Here is a 15,553-nt window from a genome sequence, read left to right on the forward strand (position 1 = left end):
TAAGTATTTGATCCCTTTGGCAAACAAGACTTAATACTTGGTGGCAAAACCCTTGTTGGCAAGCACAGCAGTCAGACATTTTTAGTAGTTGATGATGAGGTTTGCACACATGTTAGATGGAATTTTGGCCCACTCCTCTTTGCAGATCATCTGTAAATCATTAAGATTTCGAGGCTGTCGCTTGGCAACTCGGATCTTCAGCTCCCTCCATAAGTTTTCGATGGGATTAAGGTCTGGAGACTGGCTAGGCCACTCCATGACCTTAATGTGCTTCTTTTTGAGCCACTCCTTTGTTGCCTTGGCTGTATGTTTCGAGTCATTGTCGTGCTGGAAGACCCAGCCACGAGTCATTTTTAATGTCCTGGTGGAGGGAAGGAGGTTGTCACTCAGGATTTGACGGTACATGGCTCCATCCATTCTTCCATTGATGCGGTGAAGTAGTCCTGTGCCCTTAGCAGAGAAACACCCCCAAAACATAATGTTTCCACCTCCATGCTTGACAGTGGGGACGGTGTTCTTTGGGTCATAGGCAGCATTTCTCTTCCTCCAAACACGGCGAGTTGAGTTAATGCCAAAGAGCTACATTTTAGTCTCATCTGACCACAGCACCTTCTCCCAATCACTCTCAGAATCATCCAGATGTTCATTTGCAAACTTCAGACGGGCCTGTACATGTGCCTTCTTGAGCAGGGGGACCTTGCGGGCACTGCAGGATTTTAATCCATTACGGCGTAATGTGTTACCAATGGTTTTCTTGGTGACTGTGGTCCCAGCTGCCTTGAGATCATTAACAAGTTCCCCCCGTGTAGTTTTCAGCTGAGCTCTCACCTTCCTCAGGATCAAGGATACCCCACAAGGTGAGATTTTGCATGGAGCCCCAGATCGATGTCGATTGTCAGTCATTTTGTATGTCTTCCATTTTCTTACTATTGCACCAGCAGTTGTCTCCTTCTTACCCAGCGTCTTACTTATGGTTTTGTAGCCCATTCCAGCCTTGTGCAGGTCTATGATCTTGTCCCTGACATCCTTAGAAAGCTCTTTGGTCTTGCCCATGTTGTAGAGGTTAGAGTCAGACTGATTCATTGAGTCTGTGGACAGGAGTCTTTTATACAGGTGACCATGTAAGAGCTGTCTTTAATGCAGGCACCAAGTTGATTTGGAGCGTGTAACTGGTCGGGAGGAGGCTGAACACTTAATGGTTGGTAGAGGATCAAATACTTATTTCTCTGTGCACAATGCAAATACATATATATCATTTTGACTATGTGATTTTCTGTTTTTTTTTTTATATAATCTATCTCTCACTGGTAAAATTAACCTAGCCTAAAAATTCTAGACTGTTCATGTCTTTGACAGTGGGCAAACTTACAAAATCAGCAAGGGATCAAATACTTATTTCCTTCAATGTAGATGTATAACTTATACCAGCTGTACATATATAATTATATACAGAAGATACCCAGGTTATACCTGCATGCTCCATATCACTATATACAAGAAGATGTATAACTTATACCTGCTGTACATATATAATTATATACAGAAGATACCCAGGTTATACCAGCATGCTCCATATTACTATGTACAAGAAGATGTATAACTTATACCAGGTGTACATAAATTAGTTATATACAGAATATACCCAGGTTATACCGGCATGCTCTTTATCACTATATACAAGATGTATGACTTATACCAGCTGAAGATATATAATTATGTACAGAAGTTACCCAGATTATACCAGTATTCAAACTATCACTATATACAAGAAGATGTATAACTTATACCAGCTGTACATATATAATAATACAGAAGATGCTCAAGTTATACCCGCATATAAAGTTATGTACAGAAGATACCCAGGTTATACCAGCATGCTCCATATCACTACATACAAGAAGATGTATATACTTTACAAGCTGTACATATATAATTATATACAGAAGATACCCAGGTTATACCAGCATGCTCCATATCACTCTATACAAGAAGATGTGTAACTTATACCAGCTGTATGTATATATAATATACATACTGTGTGTATATATATATATATATATATATATATATATATATATATACATATGTGTGTAGGTGGAGATAAGCAGCACTCTGCGACAGATTGGGTGCAAGCAGGTAATCCAGATCCGTGGATTATAAAACATAAATGAAAGAAATCCCACAGCACTCCGATGGTTCCAAAAAGTATGTGATTTATTCAGTCAACAGCTGTAACGTTTCCGTCCTGCTATAGGACCTATTTCAGGCTTGAAAAAGGTCCTATAGCAGGACGGAAACGTTGCAGCTGTTGACTGAATAAATCACATTCTTTTTGGAACCATCGGAGTGCTGTGGGATTTCTTTATATATATATATATATATATATATATATATATATATATATATATATATATATATATATATATACTAGCTGATGCCCAGTTTATATCAGCAGGCTCGATATCAGATTATACAAGAAGATGTATAACTTATACCAGCTGTACATATATAATTATATACAGGAGATACCCAGGTTATACCAGCATGTACTATATCACTGTATACAAGAACATGTATAACATACAAGCTGTACATATATACTAGCAGATGCCCAGCTTATATCAGCAGGTTCCATATCACTATATAGAACAAGATGTGTAAATTATATGGCTGTACATATATAATTATATACAGGATATACCCAAGGTATACCAGCATGCTCCATATCACTGTATATAAGAAGATGGATAACTTATACCAGCTGCACATATATAATTATATACCAGAAGATACCCAGGTTATACCAGCATGCTCCATATCACTATATACAAGAAGATGTATATACTTTACAAGCTGTACATATATAATTATATACAGAAGATACCCAGGTTATACCAGCATGCTCCATATCACTGTATACAAGAAGATGTATAACTGATTCCAGCTGTACATATATAATTATATACAGAAGATGCCCAGGTTATACCAGCATGCTCCATATCACTATATACAAGAAGATATATAACTTATACCAGTTATACATATATAATTATACACAGAAGATACCCAGGTTATACCAGCATGCTCCATATCACTATATACAAGAAGATGTATAACTTATACCAGCTGTACATATATAATTATATACAGAACATACCCAGGTTATACCAGCATGCTCCATATCACTATATACAAGAAGATGTATAACTTATACCAGCTGTACATATATAATTATATACAGAAGATACCCAGGTTATACCAGCATGCTCCATATCACTATATACAAGAAGATGTATAACTTATACCAGCTGTACATATATAATTATATACAGAAGATACCCAGGTTATACCAGCATGCTCCATATCACTATATACAGGAAGATGTATAACTTATACCAGCTGTACATATATAGTTATATACAGAAGATACCCAGGTTATACCAGCATGCACCATATAACTGTATATAAGAAGATGTATAACTTATACCAGCTGTACATATATAATTATATACAGAAGATACCCAGGTTATACCAGCATGCTCCATATCACTATATACAGGAAGATGTATAACTTATACAAGCTGTACATATATAGTTATATACAGAAGATACCCAGGTTATACCAGCATGCTCCATATCACTGTATACAAGAAGATGTATAACTTATACCAGCTGTACATATATAATTATATACAGGAGATACCCAGGTTATACCAGCATGCTCCATATCACTATATACAAGAAGATGTATAACTTATACCAGCTGTACATATATAATTATATACAGGAGATACCCAGGTTATACCAGCATGCACCATATAACTGTATATAAGAAGATGTATAACATACAAGCTGTACATATATACTAGCAGATGCCCAGGTTATATCAGCAGGCTCCATATCACTATATAGAAGAAGATGTGTAAATTATACCAGCTGTACATATATAAGTACATATAATTACATAATACCATAGCCTAATTCTCTTAAGACTGTGTAACATGGAGAGGCAGACTATTGTATAGCAGATACACCTTCCTATGATCATTTCAGCACATGCCGCCACAGATACACGACAATGGGTTGCAAAGAGAGATGAGCAAATGTGTAAAAATTGTCAGAATTTTGTCAATAAGTTATTATTCTATTTTAGAGCCACAGTCCCCCCACCCCCATAATACTTTTCAACTTTAGGCAGAGGATATACCATAGTAACTGACAAATGGATGTTATCTACTGAATATCTGTATAAAATCATACCAACTGTGCATAGAAAATTATATTGTATAGATTTAATGACCATAGACAAGAATGGACTAAATAATTGTTGCCCTGCTTAGATCAACATGCATAGGGTCCCTGGAATCTATTTTGCTTTCCTTGGACCTCACCCCCCGCACCACCACTTGGTTATATTAAATCCTAAATATGGATATTATCCATATGTCATTGACCCTACACATTCTCAATATACAATAAAATCTTTTACAATTTATTGGATGAAAAATCCCAATAATAATAGTAAATTTTACAATGGACACTATATAACAGCAAGTTCTAATTCCAATGGTCCTCCTGGATTGACAAATCATCGCAGGCTCACTAAGCTATGGTTTACCATGCAGCCATACCAAAAAAGATCTATAAATAATTATCTGATAAGATGGAAATGCAGGTCTATAGTGGAAATAAGCAGTTATTGATTGTAAGACTAAATGAATTAAGTCTGGCATTATTAGTATTTCACTATAGTATCGGAAGGTGCAAGGGATGGAGGGAGAAGAGGATATAGGTTACATAGATAAAGACATTTCACTTATTGCCTTTTCTTTTGTAATTTATAATGTTTATGAGTAGTTCAGAATGTTGAGTCAGTGATGGGGAGTGTAACTTATACTTAATGTAGAAAAAGAATCACAGGAATTCCTCCCTTAATCTCCTTATTTCCTTTAATTTAATTTTATTTCATATTGAAATGAAAAACTGAGAATTAAAAAATATAATTATTCTATATGTTTCAAAGGAGATCATTCATTCCCTCCCCTATTTCTCTAATTCCTGTCTCTGGCTGTAAGGCAACTGGCTGCAGAAGGAGCCCTTCCTCTCTGAAGTGTCTACAGTAGGAGACCAAGATCACTTAACCCCTCCCCTAGGCAAAGCTTTGCCCCTCAGTCATTTGTCAGCTACAAATGGAAGGGATCAGGATGAAATTAAAAACTGGGTTCTCCGCAAGATTTCCAAAATACTATTTTAGAACAGAAAATATTGCAGATGTATGGTTTTCTTTTATATTTTATCATCCATTTCTAGACTTCATGATCCTTTAGCACAGGATTACCCAATTCTATTCATTTATCCCTTCCCGACATTTGACGTTTCCATACATCATAGCCGGGTAGGGGAAGTATGGAACGGGCTCATGGAGCGAACCTGATCAAAACGATGTGGGTGTCTGAAGCATGTTACAGCCAAAATGTCACAGTAACGAGCGGGATCGCTCTCGAGCGCGATCCCACTGGTTTAACCCATTAAATGCCACGGTCAATAGCGACCGCGTCATTTAAATTGTTAGAAAGAGGGGGTCGACCCCCTCTAGCAGCTAATTGCGCCCCCCGCAATGCAATCGCGGGGTGGCGATGGTTGCTATGGCTGCCTGGAGGCCTAATGAAGGCCCCCCAGGTCTGCCATCTTTGTGCTCCTACTAAGCCTTGCCTCCGGCAGGACTTAATAGAAGCCTGTCAGAAAGACGGTATACTGCAATACATTAGTATTGCAGTATATAGTGCAAGCAACCCAACGATCGAAGGTTGAAGTCCCCTGGGGGGACTAATAAAAAAAGTAAAAATTAGTAAAATAAAGATTTTTTTTTTATGTGAAAAAAAATAAAAAAATGTCAAGTAAAAAAAAAACCCTTTTCACATTTTCCCCCTAGAGTATAGTAAAAAAAAAATATATATATATAATTGGTATCGCCACATCCGTAAAAGTCTGAACTATTGCAATATATCATTATGTGACCCGCATGGTGAACGCCGTAAAAAAAACAATTTAAACGCAAGAATCGCTATTGTTTGGTCACCTAATCTCCCACTTAATCGACGGAAAATTAAAAAAGTTATGGCTCTCTGAATTTGGCGACACAAAAGAAATTTTATTTTTTACACTTAGTTTTTTACTTGTAAAAGTAATAAAATATAGAAAAAACGATATATATTTGGTATCGCCGTAATCGTATTGACCCACAGAATAAAATTAACATGTTGTTTTAATTGAAAAGTGAATTCCGTAAAAACTAAGTGCAAAAAAAATATGGAGGAATCACTGATTATTTCATTTTCTACCCCACAAATAATTTTGGTCCCGTTTCCTAGTACATTATATGGCACAATAAATGGTGCTACGAGAAACTACAACTCGTCCCACTATATTGACGGAAAAATAAAAAAGTTATGGCTTTTGGAAGGTGGGGAGGAAAAAACGAAAATTTAAATCTGAAAGTTGTTTTTCGACGGGAAGGGGTTAAAGGAATATTTAGCTCTTCTGAAATGTCACAGTGATATCTCAGACTCTCTAATATAGTGGAATTGTACCCCGTTACAAAGTATCTGGATACCTCTGGACACAGTCATTTCCATGATTGGGAAAATATACCAAAAAATTACCTTTAAAACACGGCACAGCATAATTTTGAACCCTGACGGATTACCTTAGGCCCTGTTCAGACTGAGTTTTTTTGGCTAATTTTTTTACGCAAAAAACACGTTGGAAATTGTGCCGAAAAACTGCCGAAAACGCCTCCCATTGATGTCAATGGGAGGCGGAGGCGTTTTTTCCCGCAAGCAGAAAAAAGTGCTCACGAGAAAAAAAAAACAACATGACCTATCTTAAGGCGTTCTCCCCCTCAAAAACCCCATTGAAATGAATTGAAGACATAAAAAAAACACCGCTGCGTTTTTGTGATGCGTTTTTTTGGGAAAAAACTCTTGCGGTTTTTTCCTTTGCTTGTTGAAGAAAGAGGTTAAAAAAAAAAAAAAACATTGCAGAAAAAAATGCCTCGTGTGTGGTGCAAAACCACTTTAAAAAAAACTGAGTTTATTTTTCCAGGCAGAATTTTCTGCCTTCAAAAAACTCAGTGTGAACAGGGCCTTACTAAAAGGACTTAGGAACTCTATAAAATGTTTGATTCTCTTCAGAAACAGTTGGAGATTTTGGTAACTTCCAACCTCTGATAATTCATATCATGCCTCTTAACTCAGCAGTCCAAGAATATGGAATTTGGGTCCGATAGTTGGGTTACCCTTCTGACTGTGCCTAAATGGTTGTAGGGAATTTGTAGACTATGCTTATATTGGGTATTCATGTGTAAGGTAACCGCCCTACTGATTAGTGCTCGGGCAGGAAAAAAAGTACTCTACAGTTTTGCTCGCTCACAGCTCAGGGAGTAGTGTGAGTGCGGGAAGAATGGCTTATAAGGCTGGATTCACACGAGCATGTTTGGTCCGTAAAGGACGGAACGTATTTTGGCCGCAAGTCCCGGACCAAACACACTGCAGGGAGCCGGGCTCCTAGCATCATAGTTATGTACGACGCTAGGAGTCCCTGCCTCTCCGTGGAACTACTGTCCCGTACTGAAAACATGATTACAGTACAGGACAGTTGTCCTGCAGCGAGGCAGGGACTCCTAGCATCGTACATAACTATGATGCTAGGAGCCCGGCTCCCAGCACTGTGTTCGGTCCGGGACTTGCGGCCGAAATACGTTCCGTCCCTTACGGGCCGAACATGCTCATGTGAATCCAGCCTTAAACAGCCTGAGCTCCAAAAACGCAGCAAAATGGTCAAAATCTGCCTCAAAATTCTTAACGGAATTTTTAGGCAGATATTTCTGCCTGCAAAAAACTCTGTGTGAACATGGCCTTGGGGCTAGTTCATGCAGAGTATTTTGGCGCTATTTGGAAGCGGCCTGAAAAATGGCGCAAAAAACGTGACAAAGTGTGCCGGCAGGTCAAAATCTGCCTCAAAATTCCTGAAGGAATTCTGAGGCGGATTTTTCCACCTGCAAAAAAACTCAGTGTGAACAGGTCCTTAATGTGTGATCCGTGATCCCGGCCTTAAATTGATTGGTCTTCCTCACAGGTATGTTGCTTTCTATGTTCTTGTCAGGTCGGCAGTATGACTAATTAATTTAATTCCTTCTGAATAGGAACAACAGGCTTCATATCGTTCCATTGTCCTCATCCAGTAAAGCAATATTTTAAGGTGGCGGAGACACGATATATGTGAGTGCATCCTTAGTGCCCAATTTATTATGGCCAGGAGTATCCGTGAAAGAAACGACACACAATGGCCCACATTTATCAAAGTGCCGTCATTTTAGTCATTTCTTTCCCAAGTAAGTGACGAACACGAATCCGGCCATCCACATGATTTAAAGCAAAATGTGATTCATCGGACCAGCCGCCTTCTTTCATGGTCTACTACTAATACTCACATGCCCATTGTAGGTTCTTTCTGTGGTAGACAAGGGGTCAGCATGGGCACTCTGACCGGTTTGCGGCTATTCTGACCCATATACAGCAAGCTGTGATGCGATTCCTATAATAGCCAACGGTAACTTTTTCAGAAATTTGGGATACGGTAGCTCTTCTGCGGGATCGGACAAGACGGGCCAGCCTTCTCCCCCTACGCCAATGAATAAACCTTAGCTGCCCATGACCCTTTGACCGGTTCACCGGTTGACCTTCCATGGATTACTATTGGTAGGTACTAACCACTGCATTCCGGGAACACCCCACAAGACCAGGAACACCCCACAAGACCGGGAACACCCCACAAGACCGGGAACACCCCACAAGACCGGCCGTTTTGGAGATGCTCTGACCTAGTCATGTAGACATCACAATTTGGCCCTTGTCATAGTCGCGCAGATTCTTACACTTGACCATTTTTCCGGCTTCCAACATCAACTTCAAGAACGGACTGATCCCTTGCTGCCTAATATATCCCCCCTCTTGACAGACGCCATTGTAACGAGATGATCAATGTTCTTCACTTCACCCGTCAGTGGTTTCAATGTCATGGCTGAATGTATACGTCTGTTTGTGTTTTTATGTTTATGCATTATACAGGAATTTCTGATAACCTGGCACCTTTTTGGTCGTGAGCGTGCAGGATAAGCAGAATTTTACTGTATATTGCTCAGTGTTAGGTGAGATTTTTTTCCGTGCTCCATCTGTATATAAATCGCTGCCATTTTTTAGACTGTATAAAAATATCTAGGTTCTGTGAGTTATATAAATGAGGTCATTTACACCTATTCCGACTCCATAAAAATGAATAGGTTCCATTTTGGATCCAATCATACCATGCTTTGCATGCCTCATTACCCTTTCACACTTAACTACAGAATGTAATCATGCAACAGCAAAAAATAGTCAAAAATTGCAAGAAAATCATAAGGCATTCCGCTAAAACCTCACCGAGTGGAAGAGTTTCTTCCAGATTTATACAGTATCGGAGTGCCCACACAGGAGATCCATCAGCCGAACTTTAGTTCAACTTAATATCTAGTTGCAAAGATTAATGACAACATGTTGAGCAGTGATTGGTATATAACTTATATAAATTGAAGAAAATGCATTTTACATTATGAACTCTAAATTTCCCTTTCAAACATGATTTGTAGGCTGTAGAGATTAAATGTAACAGAAAACGCGGAAATATATTCTGCGGCTTGACAAGCATTCTTATCTGTGATATTAGCTGATGGATCCCTCGCATTCATTCCACTGTTTTATGACTAGTAAATGCTGAACTGTGGCGGATGTGTTGTCATGTTCCCGACGTAGAATTTAGGTTATTATGGAAAGAGCCGGATTGTAAAAAACATAATATCAGAGTAGAAGATGCTGCTATCGGCAACCTGGTTAGGCAATAATAGTTCTATACAGTTTTTGTTATAACGGCTATGTTATGCTTAAAGGGCAACTCCTACAAAAATAAAATAAAAAATATTAGCCCCTTGAGGACCAGGCCAATTTTGGGCTTAAAGGGGTTTTCCCATCAGAGCCATTTATGACACATCCACTGTAAATATCATAAATGTCAGAGAGTTGCAGGTCCCACTTCTAGGACCAGCACCTATCTCTAGAACGGGGCCCCCTAAACCCCATTCTACTGCTTTGTGTTGTGGCTGAAGCGCGTGATTTCCGACCATGAATTACGCTGAGCTACGCTGTTTCTCTAACAGCCAGAGTAACAGTCATAGTAGTGAATGTCAGTTACGGAAGCAGTGTAGCATGCAAGCTGCGCTGTTTACGGAACTACTATTCACTACTATGGGAGTTACGGAAATAGCGTAGCTCAGCGAGCTAAGCTGTTTCTCTAATTCTTGGTCGAGAATCACACGCGTCAGCCACAACACAGAGCGGTAGAACGGGGCTTAGGGGGCCCTGTTCTAGAGATAGGTGCGGGTCCTAGAGGTGGAACCCGCATCTATCTGACATTTATGACCTAACCTGTGGGGAAAAAAAAAACAAGAAGAATTTATTTTTTTCTGATTTGCATTCCGGCAGTGACAATTTTTTTAATAATTTATAGGTCTAAATAGCTGCACGAGTCTGAACTTTATTTGGGTTCCATTTTCGTCAGACTGCATATACACAATTTTCTAATCTTTTATTCATTAACTTTTTTTTGTAATCCCATAGGAGGATTTTTTCATTTTGATCTTTGTTTTTTTGTGTGTTTTTTTTAAACTATAATGTACCCCAGCGGCAGATTTATTTTTTACGACTCATGAAAAGGATTTGTTTTAGTATTGAAGTATTGCAGAGTTTTTATCAGACGACAATTTAGAGCCCTTTAAACTTATGGGATCACTGTTTGCTTTGGTATGGCAACAGCGAGGGAAAGGCGTTTGTTGGGTAGAGTGGTTAAAACTATAATTGGTTGTGTTGTTTGTGATTTGTCGGTATGTTCGCGAAAAGATGTGTAGGCAGGGCGAACAGAATTCTGTAGAACACGTCTCACTTGGCGCATTGTATGAACAGGGTAGATGTTATAGGGTGTTTAGGGCAAGTACATGTAGGTTTTTAAAAAGTTTTTTTTATCTTACTACACTGTTTTTTAACATGTTTTAATGTGGTTTAGACAATTTTTTTTTTTTTAAAGTGATGGCCTATCCTTAGGATAGGTCATCAATATTAGATCGGCTGGGGTCTGACTCCTGGCACCCCTGGCTATCAGCTGTTTGAATCCGTTTGAGAGAATCCCTTCAACTGGTTGACGAGGTTGAGTATGCTCATCATAAGCGGCAGGACACTTACCACATCAAGACGACCACACTCATTCTGCTGATCACACGGGCACAAGTGTGATACACAGCCACAACCCCGCTTTAACCTATGATATCTGCCGTCAACCCTTTGAATGCCACTATCAAAGATGATTATAGCATTTAAAGGGAGAGAGTAAGGGGAGACATCCCTTTGATCGCATCACAGGGAATCCATGTGACACAATCGAGGGACATACCTTATATGGACAGACAGCCCAGGGATGTCTGACCATAGTTCCTGTTGTTAGGGAATACTTACATAAGCTCTAACAACTGCCTGTGTATTATTAGTATACAGGTTAATGTATATCAATATATGGCAGTAGATTACAGTTAAAAAATTAAATCTAAAAATGTAAAATCCCCTATAGGATTAAAAAAAGAAGAAATATAAAATAAACTTTAAAAAAAAAGTTCAAAAAAGGCACAAAACATAAAATAATATACACATATTTGGTATGTAACAACCTGCACAATAAGTTAAAGGGTAACTAAACGTTCAACAAACTTCTGAAATTTCATAGTGACATGTCAGAAGTTTTGATTGGTGGGGGTCCGAGCACTGAGATCCCCACCAATCATTAAAACGAAGCAGCAGAACAGCTCGTGTGAGTACTCAGCTGCTTAGTTTCTGTTCAGCTTTTTCCGGAAAGCCGATGTATCGGAGTACGGGCTCATAGACTTTCTTTTGAGCCTGTACTCCACTACATTGATTTCCAGAAAGAGCCGAAGAGAAATAAAGCGTCTCAGCGCTCACACGAGTTCTTCTGCAGCTTCGTTTTAGCGATTGGTGGGGGTCTCAGTGCTCGAACCCCCACCAATCAAAACTTCTGACTTGTCACTATGACATGTCAGAAGTTTGTTGAACGTTTAGTTACCCTTTAATAGCATCATTTATTATCATTAGTATCATAATTGCTAAAGTACTGTATATTTACCTACATAAAGTACAGCTTGTCCTGCAAAAAAACAAGTCTAATATAGCTATGTCGTACAAAAACTTTAAAAGTTATGACCGCCAGGATGCAAAAAGGAAAAATCCCAAAAATAGTTTTTGCCCTCAAGGTCAAAATTGATTGTCTTTTGCCCATCAGGGACATCTATGGCATATCCACGGTATATGCCATAAAAGTCAGATAGATGCGGGTCCCACTTCTTGGCTGAGCTTCTTCCTGATTACATGGTCAGAAATTATGAAAACAACGGAGCTCGCTGAGCTACGCTGTTTCCGTAATTCCAATAGAAGTGAATGGAAGCAGCATAGCGCTCAATCTAGTTACGGAAACAGCATAGCTCAGCGAACCACGTTGTTTTTGTAACTCCCGACCACCTATATCAGGAAGTGGCCGGGATGCAGCGGAGACGAGAAAGGTAGAATAGGGTTTAGGGGGCCCCGTTCTTGACATAGATTCGGTGTCCCAGAGGTGGGAACCGCATATATCTGACATTTATGTCATATTCTGTGGATATGCCATAAATGTCCCTGATGGGCAAGCCCCTTTAAGAACTTTGTGGCCAATCCTCCATATAAAGTTCATCGCTGCCTTGTCTCGTGTGTTGGGTTTTCTATTTCAGGGTTAATATCAGGAGATGCTGCTATTCAGTGAGTTTTGGTGAAAATATTTTTGTATTCCTTTAAAGTAAAGCAGAATAAATTTTTAGTTTTATTATCCGCCTCCCGTATTGGAGATGTATCGGGCCCCGCCGTCCTTTTTGTTGTTCCACTCATTAATAATTCTGTGGTGATGTTGGAAATATGTGCGCAACCTTTGCTAGAAATTCTCTCTATTGATCCAGGGAAAGGGAATATAACAAATTTGTAATGAGGAAAAGAATCTGTCCCGGAGGAAAACAAAATTCTGGATGATCCGTAAATTTTTATAAAGCAGATGTGTCCGGAAACCAGACGATATTTCAGTGTTTGTCATTGCGCTGTCCATATCTTGAAAGGGGTTTTGTTTTCTTACTGTTCTGTTATTTTGCTACAATGTATCAGTGCAGGTAAAAGTAGTAACCCGGAGTTCAAGATTTTTAGCTCACTGAGTATTACCTACACTGATAAATTGTACATGTTTTATTATTTTTATTTTTTATTATTAATTATTATTAGTTTTATTTTTACAGTGAGTTTTAACCAGACAATTTCTTTAAAGCACAGTCGTAGCCCGTAAGTAGTGAACATCACATTTCTGCTGCTGTGGCTGTGCCACATCATGTAGTCAACAAGTAAAAAAGGATATATATATGCTTACAGACTGTTTACGTATGTAATAAAATGGCATGGGGAGCGTAAGTTCCCACGATGTGGCGTAGTATTATGGCCGTGACATCAAATGTGCACAGGAACGGCAATCAGGAGTGGACATTCAGCTGCCAATCATAGTCACTCGTGCTCTAACGGTAACAGACTGAGCTACGTAATGGTAAGAGCAGAGTTCACAGCAGCACAGAATCTGCACGCTCCTCTCCTGAAATATTCTGTGCTGCTGTGAACTCTGCTCTTACCATTACGTAGCTCTCAGTCTGTTACCTCTCCTCCACTCCTGTCATCAATAACACCTTCACATGATTGGCAAGTCACCACCCCGCACAAGATCCGCACGCTCATCTCCTGAAATACTCTGTGCTGCCTTAAACTCTGTGGACAGGTCAGGATCCTGTTTCTTTTAAATGCTGAACTGTAGCGCAGCCTTATATAGTGGATCGAGCGAGTTCCCCAGCAGCATTTAAAAGAAACAGGATCCTGACCTGTCCACAGAGTTTAAGGCAGCACAGAGTATTTCAGGAGAGGAGCGTGTGATTGGCTGCAGAGGCCGCTGCAGCCTGTGATTGGCTGCAGAGGCCGCTGCAGCCTGTGATTGGCTGCAGAGGCGGTCACGTGGGATGAAGCGTCATGCCTGGAGGCCGGCCTTCTGACGTCATCCTGACGTGTGTGACCGCCACTACAGCCTGTGATTGGCTGCAGCGGCGACATGGATGAAACGTCATCGCTGGAGGCCGGACAGGAGGAAAGTAAGTATGACATTTTTTTATTTTATTTTTTTATTACATTAAAATTGTATTTTCAACGCGCGCCGAGCATGTACTGTCAAGGTTGCTGAAAGAGTTAGTGCAGCCCATTAACTCTTTCAGCACCCTGGACAGTACCATGCTCGGCGCACGGAAATTACAGGTTCGGTCAAAACTAGTTCGGTCCGAATCAAACTTTTTCGTGAAATTCGGCGAACTAGCCGAACCAAACTTTTCATAAGTTCGCTCATCTCTAAATGCAACATATGGACAGAGAACCCAGGGTCGACTAGGGGTCCCCTTTAGTATAGCCACTTGCTAAAGTATATGAATGAATGCCCTAGCAGCTGCCTATGTAGTTAACCCCTGCCCACTGCGGACACTTTTGACCTGCCTGACAGAGCCTCATTTTTCAAATCTGACATTTTATAGTTTCACTTTATGTGGTAATAACTTTGGAATGCTTTTTACCTATCCAAGCGATTCTGAGACTGTTTTCTCGTGACACATTGAACTTTATGTTACTGGTAAAATTTGGACGATACATTCAGTATTTAATTGTGAAAAACACCAAAATTTTGCGAAAAATTGCAAACATTTGAATTTTTTAAATATAAATGTATCTGCTTGTAAGACAAATAGTTATACCACACAAAATAGTTGCTAATTAACATCCCCCATATGTCTACCTTAGACTGGGATAATTTTTTGAACATCCTAATAATTCTTCTAGGACGTTACAAGGCTTAGAACTTCAAAAGGATATTTTTCAGGGACCAGTTCAGTTGTGAATTGGCTTTGAGGGCCCTATACATTAGAAATCCCCCATAAATCACCCCAATTTAAAAACTGCACCATACAGAGTATTTAAAACAGCATTTAGAAAGTTTATTAACCCTTTAGGTGTTTCACAGGAATTAACGCAAAGTAGAAGTGACATTTACAAATTTCTTTTTTTTCCAGAAATTCATTATTAATTCATTTTTTCTGTAACACATATATATACACACACACACACACACACACACACACACACACACACACACACACACACACACACACACCATTTATACCTATACAGACACATATATACACATGCACACACAGCCACAAGGGATGCATACATATACAGACACATATATACACACACACATAGACAGACACAAAGCATGTATAAATATACAGACACCTATATATACACGCAAA

The sequence above is a fragment of the Rhinoderma darwinii genome, chromosome 5 (assembly GCF_050947455.1).
Source record: "Rhinoderma darwinii isolate aRhiDar2 chromosome 5, aRhiDar2.hap1, whole genome shotgun sequence".
Lineage (NCBI taxonomy): Eukaryota > Metazoa > Chordata > Amphibia > Anura > Rhinodermatidae > Rhinoderma > Rhinoderma darwinii.